At 40.0% G+C, this 8,231-nt stretch overlaps 1 pseudogene; it reads left to right on the plus strand.

Annotated features, from left to right (window-relative positions):
- Positions 1-1,651: 1,651 nt before the first annotated feature.
- Positions 1,652-2,150, plus strand: LOC144285304 (ATP synthase peripheral stalk subunit d, mitochondrial pseudogene; annotated as a pseudogene).
- The last annotated feature ends 6,081 nt before the right edge of the window (positions 2,151-8,231 follow it).

Below are 8,231 nucleotides of genomic sequence, written 5' to 3' on the forward strand. Positions count from 1 at the left end.
GGCTCCTTGCAGGGAGCCTGTTTCTCCCTCTACCTGTATCTCTGCCTCTCTCTGTGTGTCTCTCATAAATAAATAAATAAAATCTTAAAAACAACAACAACAACAACAAAAAAACACAAATCTCCCTAAATCATGGTCTTCCCATCTTGTAATTCATAGAGACATGACCAACATTTCCTACAAAGAAATTATGAGATAGTTGATGCTTTTGCTTTACTAAATTATGGAGTGGGAAGGACCCTTAGGGGAAAAGTCCTGAGATAAGGTTGCCAGATAAAATACAGAATGCTGAGTTGAATTTGAATTTTAGATAAATAAGGAATAAACAACCTATACTGCACAGGGCAGACTCATACTACAAAATTATTTGTTGTTAACTGAAATCCAAATTTAACCGAGTGCCTTGTATTCTTATTTCCTCAATCTGACAACCCTACCCAGTTCTGGCTCTTATAACAGGGAACATTTAAATTCTCTGGTCCTCAGAATTCTCTGTAAAATGAGAAAGCTGAACAAGATGAACCCTGCCACTCAATAATTACATAATTCTATGACTCAAATACTAATGAACAACACAATATGATCTTGAGTGAGTTAAATTTCTAAGAGGGCCAATTTCCTCATCTTCACAATAAGGATGATAAAGCCCATATCACAGAAGTGTTAGATAGACACATGCCATGGGCTCCTGCCTGTGTCAAGGACAGATGAAGCCTAACTTTAGTTAACATGGTGAAAACAGATCTTATTCAGTAACTACTGATGAAAGGGAAAGAGCTGAGCTCCAGTCCCATCTTTGCAGAAGTAACTGGGCATTTAATGGCAGAATGTGGGGGGCACCTAGGTGGCTCAGGGGTTGAGCATCTGCCTTCGGCTCAGGTCATGATCCTGGGGTCCTGGGATCGATTCCCCCATCGGGCTCCCCACAGGGAGCCTGCTTCTCCCTCTGCCTATGTTTCTGCCTCTCTCTCTCTGTGTCTCTCATGAATGAATTAAAAAAAAAAAAAAAAAAAAAGCAGAATGTGGGAGGGGGTGTGGGGTTGGGGAAGCAATCGGGCTCCAGTAAAGTCGGGGAAGTGAAAATTTACAAAGGGTTGGTTAGTGTAAATGCGATTAAGCCAGCTGTGTCTGCAAGCTGGCAATTACTGAAGCAAGGATTCTATCCTTCCACAGAGACTAGAAGACAGAGGCCCTATCCTTCTTGATGATTACATTTCAAAGGAATGGCTTTCAGCTCCAGGAGAAAGATTGCGCTGAGTATAGGAGATACAGAGGGGCTACATCTCAAAGGGACAGAGGACGGATTTACAATTGTAAATTTTTTTAGTAAATGCTCTAAAAAAGAGAAGTCAGGGGCCAGTTAGGTGTTAGCTAGAACAAACAGCCAATTATTTTGACAGCCCTGAATTTTTCCAGCTGGGAACTCAAAGAGGGACCAGCTAGTCCCAGGGATAAGGCTTTTTAGGCTACTAGGACCCTATAGAGGGTTGGTCAAGCCTCTTAGTGCAGATATTCGGGATGAAGTCTTTACACGGCCAGAGTTCTCTACAATTTTCATCTTCAAAGGTGCCTGGCATAGGAGCTTGTGCTTAATAAATAATCACTCATTTCCTATTCAAAATACCAGGTGGACTGTGGGCTGCCAGGGTCGGTGAAGGATATCAAGATGGCTGGGCGAAGACTTGCTCTGAAAACCACTGACTGGGTAGCTTTTGGGGAGATCATACCCCAAAACCAGAAGGCCATTACCAACTCCCTGAAATCCTGGAATGAGATGCTCACTTCCAGGTTGGCTACTCTTCCTGAGAAACCACCTGCTATCGACTGGGCTTACTACAAGGCCAATGTGGCAAAGGCTGGCTTGGTAGATGACTTTGAGAAGAAGTTTAATGCCCTGAAGGTTCCTGTGCCAGAGGATAAATACACTGTCCAGGTGGATGCTGAGGAAAAAAGAAGATGTGAAAAGCTGTGCTGAGTTTTTGTCTCTTTCAAAGGCCGGGATTGAAGAATATGAAAAAAAGCTGGAGAAGATGAAGAACATAATTCCATTTGATCAGATGACCATTGAGCACCTGAATAAAGTCTTCCAAGAAACCAGATTAGACAAGAAGTATCCCTATTGGTCTCACAAGCCAATAGAAAATTTATAAACTTGAGTTGGGGAGAAAGCCCTGGCCCCCATATTATAAATGTTGGACATTAAAAATAATGAAATGATTAAAAAAAATACCATAAGATCCTTCATAATTAAAATGTATCCAACCAGAATTTTTTGTTTTTGTTTTTTGTTTTTTACAATTTACAAAGTTTTATTGTAGAAAAAGGAATAGGAAACTTGCTTAACTTGCTTAAAGTCTTAGGAAATTGTTGGCAGGCAATAGACATGCTACAGTTTTTTAAAAATATTTTATTTATTTATTTGACAGACAGAAAGCACAAGCAGGGGTGGACAGCAGATGGAGAGGGAGAAGCTGGCTTCCCGCTGAGCAGGGAGTCTGACAGGAGGGTTCCATTCCAGGATTCTGGGATCATGACCTGAGCCGAAGGCAGATGCTTAACTGACTGACCCACTCAGGTGCCTCTTTGCTGCAGTTTAAAATGGATTTTACTTTTTCATGAACGTATCTCTAAAAACTTGTCATCACTGTCTTTTGTTAAGATGAAGTTGGCAATCTATGAGGCACGAAATACACAGATTTAAATTATTCTAGAATTTATACTATATGTTAGCTCTTAGCTTGACCTCCTTCATTTAATCCCAAACAAAGATTTCTCAGCTTCTGAATAGGTCAGGGTACTATATTGATTTAATTATACCTCTAGTACAGCAGATCTCTGCTGGGTCTGGGGAAGAGTATATGTCCTATTTTTGTTTCTCTTTTGCTCATTAGATTTCTATTTTTAAGTGGTACTGAATTGTGAGTTTAACGTAATGTTCACAGAAGCAGTCATGGATGAAATTGTATTCCTCTTTGAGTTTTCAGAGTTTGGCTTTCTACAAAGAACCCTTCCATCCTTCTCATATTTGTTCCTTTCTCCCCACCCCTATTGACTTGGCCTCAGTTCTGTCCTTCATCACTTCTTGCCTGGATCATTCTAACCCTGTTTTAACTGGTCACTCTACTTCTAGTTTTATTCAGTGTCTGCTAGGATAACCTGCATGTGACAGAAGCACAAAATTACAGTGGTATAAATAAGATGGAAATTCATCCTTCTTGCACTCAGAATTCTGACTAGCATGGTAGCTCTGGACCAACACCACTGGGGCCCAGGCTCTTATTTTTATTGCTCTGCTATGCCTCATAATCCAAATGCCTCTCTTTCTTATCCACAGTGTACCTTTATTTTATTTTAATTTATTTATGATAGTCATACAGAGAGAGAGAGAGGCAGAGACACAGGCAGAGGGAGAAGCAGGCTCCATGCACCAGGAGCCTGACGTGGGATTCGATCCCGGGTCTCCAGGATCGCGCCCTGGGCCAAAGGCAGGCGCCAAACCGCTGCGCCACCCAGGGATCCCCACAGTGTACCTTTAAATGTGTAACCCAGACATTGTACTTCAACTCACATCCCATTGCCCAGAACTTAGTCATAGGGCCCATACTTTGCTATAAGGCAAGCTAGAAAATGCAGTCTTTACTCTGGATAGCCATCTGCCCACTTATAAGTTGGGGTTTCTGTTAATACAGATAAAAAGGAGAAGAATAATCAGATGGTAGAAGCTATATTTGTGGTGAGCACAGCATAATATATAGAGTTGCTGAATCACTATGTTGTACACCTGAAACTAATGCAATATTGTGTGTCAACTATACTACAATAAAAAATTATTCTAAAATAAATAACAAAATCTTATATAGAAAGAAGAATATATAGTGGCACTATCCAATATGGTAGCCACTAGCCAAATGTGGCTATTTACATTTAAATAAATTAACATGAAATGAGAGTAGAAATGCAGTTCCTTGGAAGCACTGGCTACATTTCAAGTTCTTGACAACATAAGTAGCTAGCTGTTAAGGCACTGGGCAGCACAGGAATAGAACACATCTAGCATCATTGAAAGCTCTACTAGATAGAGCTGATATAGACAACCAACCTTCTCATCCATACTACTCCAAACAAAGTTTATCAGCGAGATCTTCCTAAAATATAAAACTGATTACCTCGTTTGTGTGTGTAAAGCTTTTCAATGGGTCTCTATTGCTTGCAGTATAAACTCCAAATCTCTTTGGCTTAGTGCCTCAGTACTTCATTTAATATGAATCATTCTTACCCCTCCACCTCCATCTATGACACTTCTCCACAAATGCCTTTCACTTGTATCATGTGGATTTGCAGGTCTTCCAACATGTATTGCCTTTGCATATGCTGTGCTCTCTTTCCTTTGAATATCAACATCCTTATTGCTTAGCTTACTTACTCTTTCTTATCTAATCACTGGGTACTAAGTCTTAGTGTCATCTACTCTTTAAAATCCCCTTCTCCTACCCAGCTTCAATATCATTAGAGATTTTTATCATGTGCCCTTAAAGAATCACGAACAGTACTCCATCGTGGCACTTAACACAATGATTTAAGATCAATTATTTTTCTTTCCCACCACCTAGAAGTTCTTTGAGGCTAGGGCATCTCATACAATTTTGTGTATTTATTGACTTTCAATAAACGTGTGATAAATAATAATTTACTTGTTATTTTCAAGTCTTTCCCTTTCCATATCTTTTAAAGAAGGTAGATCTCCATGAAGACCCTTTGTTTTGCTCCAGAATGACTGGTGGGGTTGTCAGTGACATAAGCCAAAGAGAAAGAACTTTGCATGAGAAAATGTACAAAAAAAAAAAAAAAAAAGAGAAAATGTACAGACAGACCTTCCGGGGGTGGAGGGTTTTCCCCACTGGTGTCGGAAAAAATATGTTGGATGCGAAAATGGGGATGTTTAGGAGAAAAAGAAATGGCAGCTCCCCTAGGATGTAGGGCACTGGAGAAACAGAAGTTTAAGAGTGGTACACAATGTAATTCCCTTTTCCAGATTCACAAAAACTTTAATAACAATTGCCATTACCTGTCTGTGCTTTTAGAGAATCATTCAGGTTTATGTTTCTTCCAAGTACAAGAAATTTATACAGCAGGTGCAAGGGCATGTCCAAAAAGGCCCCGTTGCTTTTGGTTTACAAATAAATTAATGACACTAGGTCTGGACATGCTCCAACAGCAGGTGAAGTTTCAGAGCATCATCATTTGGCATGTGCAAGTTTAGAAATGTTCATGGGTATTCGTACCAGCATATTCTGCTTTTCTCTCTCCAAGAGAAGTCATGTTTCATCCTCATCAGCACTTTCTATTTGTCACGAACAAATAGAATACTGTGATGAGGCATGGAGGGAAAAGGAACCATATGTGGGGTCAGAAAAACCGGGCTCAAATCGTGACTTTCTCACTTACATTTGCAAAATTAAGTAGCTCACAAAGCCGCTGTAGGCTTTCACTGCTTTATAAAATAGATAGGACATTATCTCCCTCACAGGATGGTCTAAAGGGTAAAATGAGCCAGAATCTGTAAAAGTTCTAGGGTAAAATGAGCCAGAATCTGTAAAAGTTCTAGGACCACTCCTAGAAAGTTAAATCTGCATAACCATTGTACACTCACTTTCCGCGTGGTCCAATCTCTGAAAGAAATCACTGTCCAATAAATATAACTGAACATCTGAGAATAAAAAAGGGATTCTAAACTTTACTTATTAGAAAATATTAGAGTATCCAACTCATACTTTTAGCAAAACTTCTCACGATCTCTTTCCTGTTCATCTCATATCCTACAATTCTCTCAACCTTCTCATTTAGCTAAATCCCTCCCTACCTCACAAAATACCTTTACCAATATTCTGCAGACTAGGGAGTGTTTTTTCCTCACTCAGCTTCATCATGTAAATCAATATAGCCTGTTTACCTAAGTTCTTTCTTCCTCTTGGATTTCTCTTTCGTCCCTTTATTTTCTTCATGAAAGTCCAGGAGATGGGCATGAAAGGGATAGGTACTCCTCAAAGGTCAGGTGTCTGTCAATTCAGGCTGCTACAAAATATCATAGACTGGGTAGTTTATAAACAACAAAAAACCTTTTTTCCCCCCAGTTCTGGAGGCTACAAGTCCAAGATCAGAATTGCTAGCACGTTTGAGTTCTGGTGAAAGCTCTCTTCCAGGTTGCAGACTGCTAACTTCTCCCTGTGTCCTCAAATGCTGGATGGGGCCAGGGAACTCCCTCAGGCCTCTTTTAAGAGAGCCTTTATCTCATTCCTGAGGATGTTGGTTAACCTCATCACTCCAAATACCATTACATGGAGCATTAGGATTTCAAAATATCAATTTGGGGGTGGGGGTGGAGGGCACAAATATTCAGACCATTCCCATCAGGGAATGTGGGCAAAAGACTTAATAGGAAAAGATAGCATTCCTCTCTTTGGAAAAGGCTGGGAGCATTTACATTTTAGTAATTGCTTTATTTTGTCATATTGGTAAAGAGACAGATTGAAAGCCAGTCACAAAATAAGATCTGCAACCAGAAGTTCAGCAACCCTCCTGAGCATCTGCTGAAATCACAGTCTTGAGCAGAGTTACTACATTCTGGTTGGGCGACGGCAGCCAGAGGACTGGGTTCCAGGTGCTTCCTAGTATGGTCAGCATGCTATCCAGAAATTCTGTCTCTTTCAGCAAGCCAGGCAGGTGTTCTCCCAAGAGGTTCCTCTGTAGTTGGCATCTGGTCCATCACAAAATCTCTCTTCGAGGCACAGGCCATGCCCATGCAAATGCAGGCCCACCATTTTGCAGAAAGAACTATGTCTCTGACAGAACACGAGAGACTCCTAACTCTGGGAAACGAACTAGGGGTGATGGAAGGAGAGGTGGGCGGGGGGTGGGGGTGACTGGGTGATGGGCACTGAGGGGGGCACTTAATGGGATGAGCACTGGGTGTTATTCAATATGTTGGCAAATTGAACACCAATAAAAAATAAATTTATAAAAAAAAAGAACTATGTCTCTGAGCTCAACAAAAATGTCACATCCTGTTAATGCAGAAAAACTTCCCATTTTCTTCCCCTCCCATAACACTAATTTCTAAGTCAAATTTAGTACCTCTTTTCTGCAACCATATTTGGGATTTGTCCTCAGAAACAGAGCCAAATGGACACCTCACTAAAAAAAAGGTGTGGCAGGTGTTTACATAATTAATTCAAAGCTGGTTCTTGTGTTTTATTTTTATCTTTTGAGGATTGCTTTTACATTTAGGGAAGAGTTTTACCAACAATGAGGCTGATTTAAATTTGTGATCGTATTGTTTAAATAAGCCACTTTCAGTGAATACTCCAGCATTTCTGTGGAAGTGACCACTATAGGTCAAGGAATTTTTATTCTATTCATTTAATCTGATTTTTATCTCACTCATTTTTGTTCTTTTGGGTAAATACCACTCATATTGGTGTTTCCAAATCCAGGTGGCCTCTCACCAATTTTCCCCATATTAACCACTTCCCATCTTTGTTCAAGCCATTCTCCCCTTTTAAAAGGCTGTGCCAAGTCATGCCCATCATATCTTTCAAAATCCATCTCCAGACTTCCTTTTCTGCTGTACTCTTTTCCCTAATTAGCCCCACCACATTCTAAATACCCTCTTTTCTCTGTACGTTCTCAAGTCACAGATAGAATATGACCTGGCATCTGTTGATTCATTGTTTTTTTAAACTTTATGTTATTTCATATTATTTTTCAATCTATTTTTATTAGTTATTTCCTTTGTAATCTTTCCCCCTGCCACTCATTTATTAGCCTAGTGGCCAGACAGAACAGATTAGTAAATTTTCAATCCATGCTCATATTTCTCACATGGTATAGAAAAGGGTTTTTTTGTTTTTTTGTTTGTTTGTTTTAAAGAGATATACTACTTACAAACCCTAGAGAGAGGCAGTGTGGTGTGCCAAAGGGATCTGAGGCTTTTCTATTAGGCAAAGCTGGATACAAATCCTGGATTTGCCTTTGGCAAGTTTCTAAACTTCCCAGCTTGCTTATCTGTGAAATGAGTAAGATAATGCCTATCTCCTGGAGTTTCTGGGAAAATTAATGAAATAACCATGGAAAGTACCTGCCAGTTGGAAGATGTTCAAGGAAAAGTTGCTAGAATTCTGGTTGAAAGAAATTCCAGCTTTTCAATGCTCCACTGCATGCAGAGTAAAGAGTCC

This window comes from Canis aureus, chromosome 16 (genome assembly GCF_053574225.1).
Source record: "Canis aureus isolate CA01 chromosome 16, VMU_Caureus_v.1.0, whole genome shotgun sequence".
Taxonomy (NCBI): domain Eukaryota; kingdom Metazoa; phylum Chordata; class Mammalia; order Carnivora; family Canidae; genus Canis; species Canis aureus.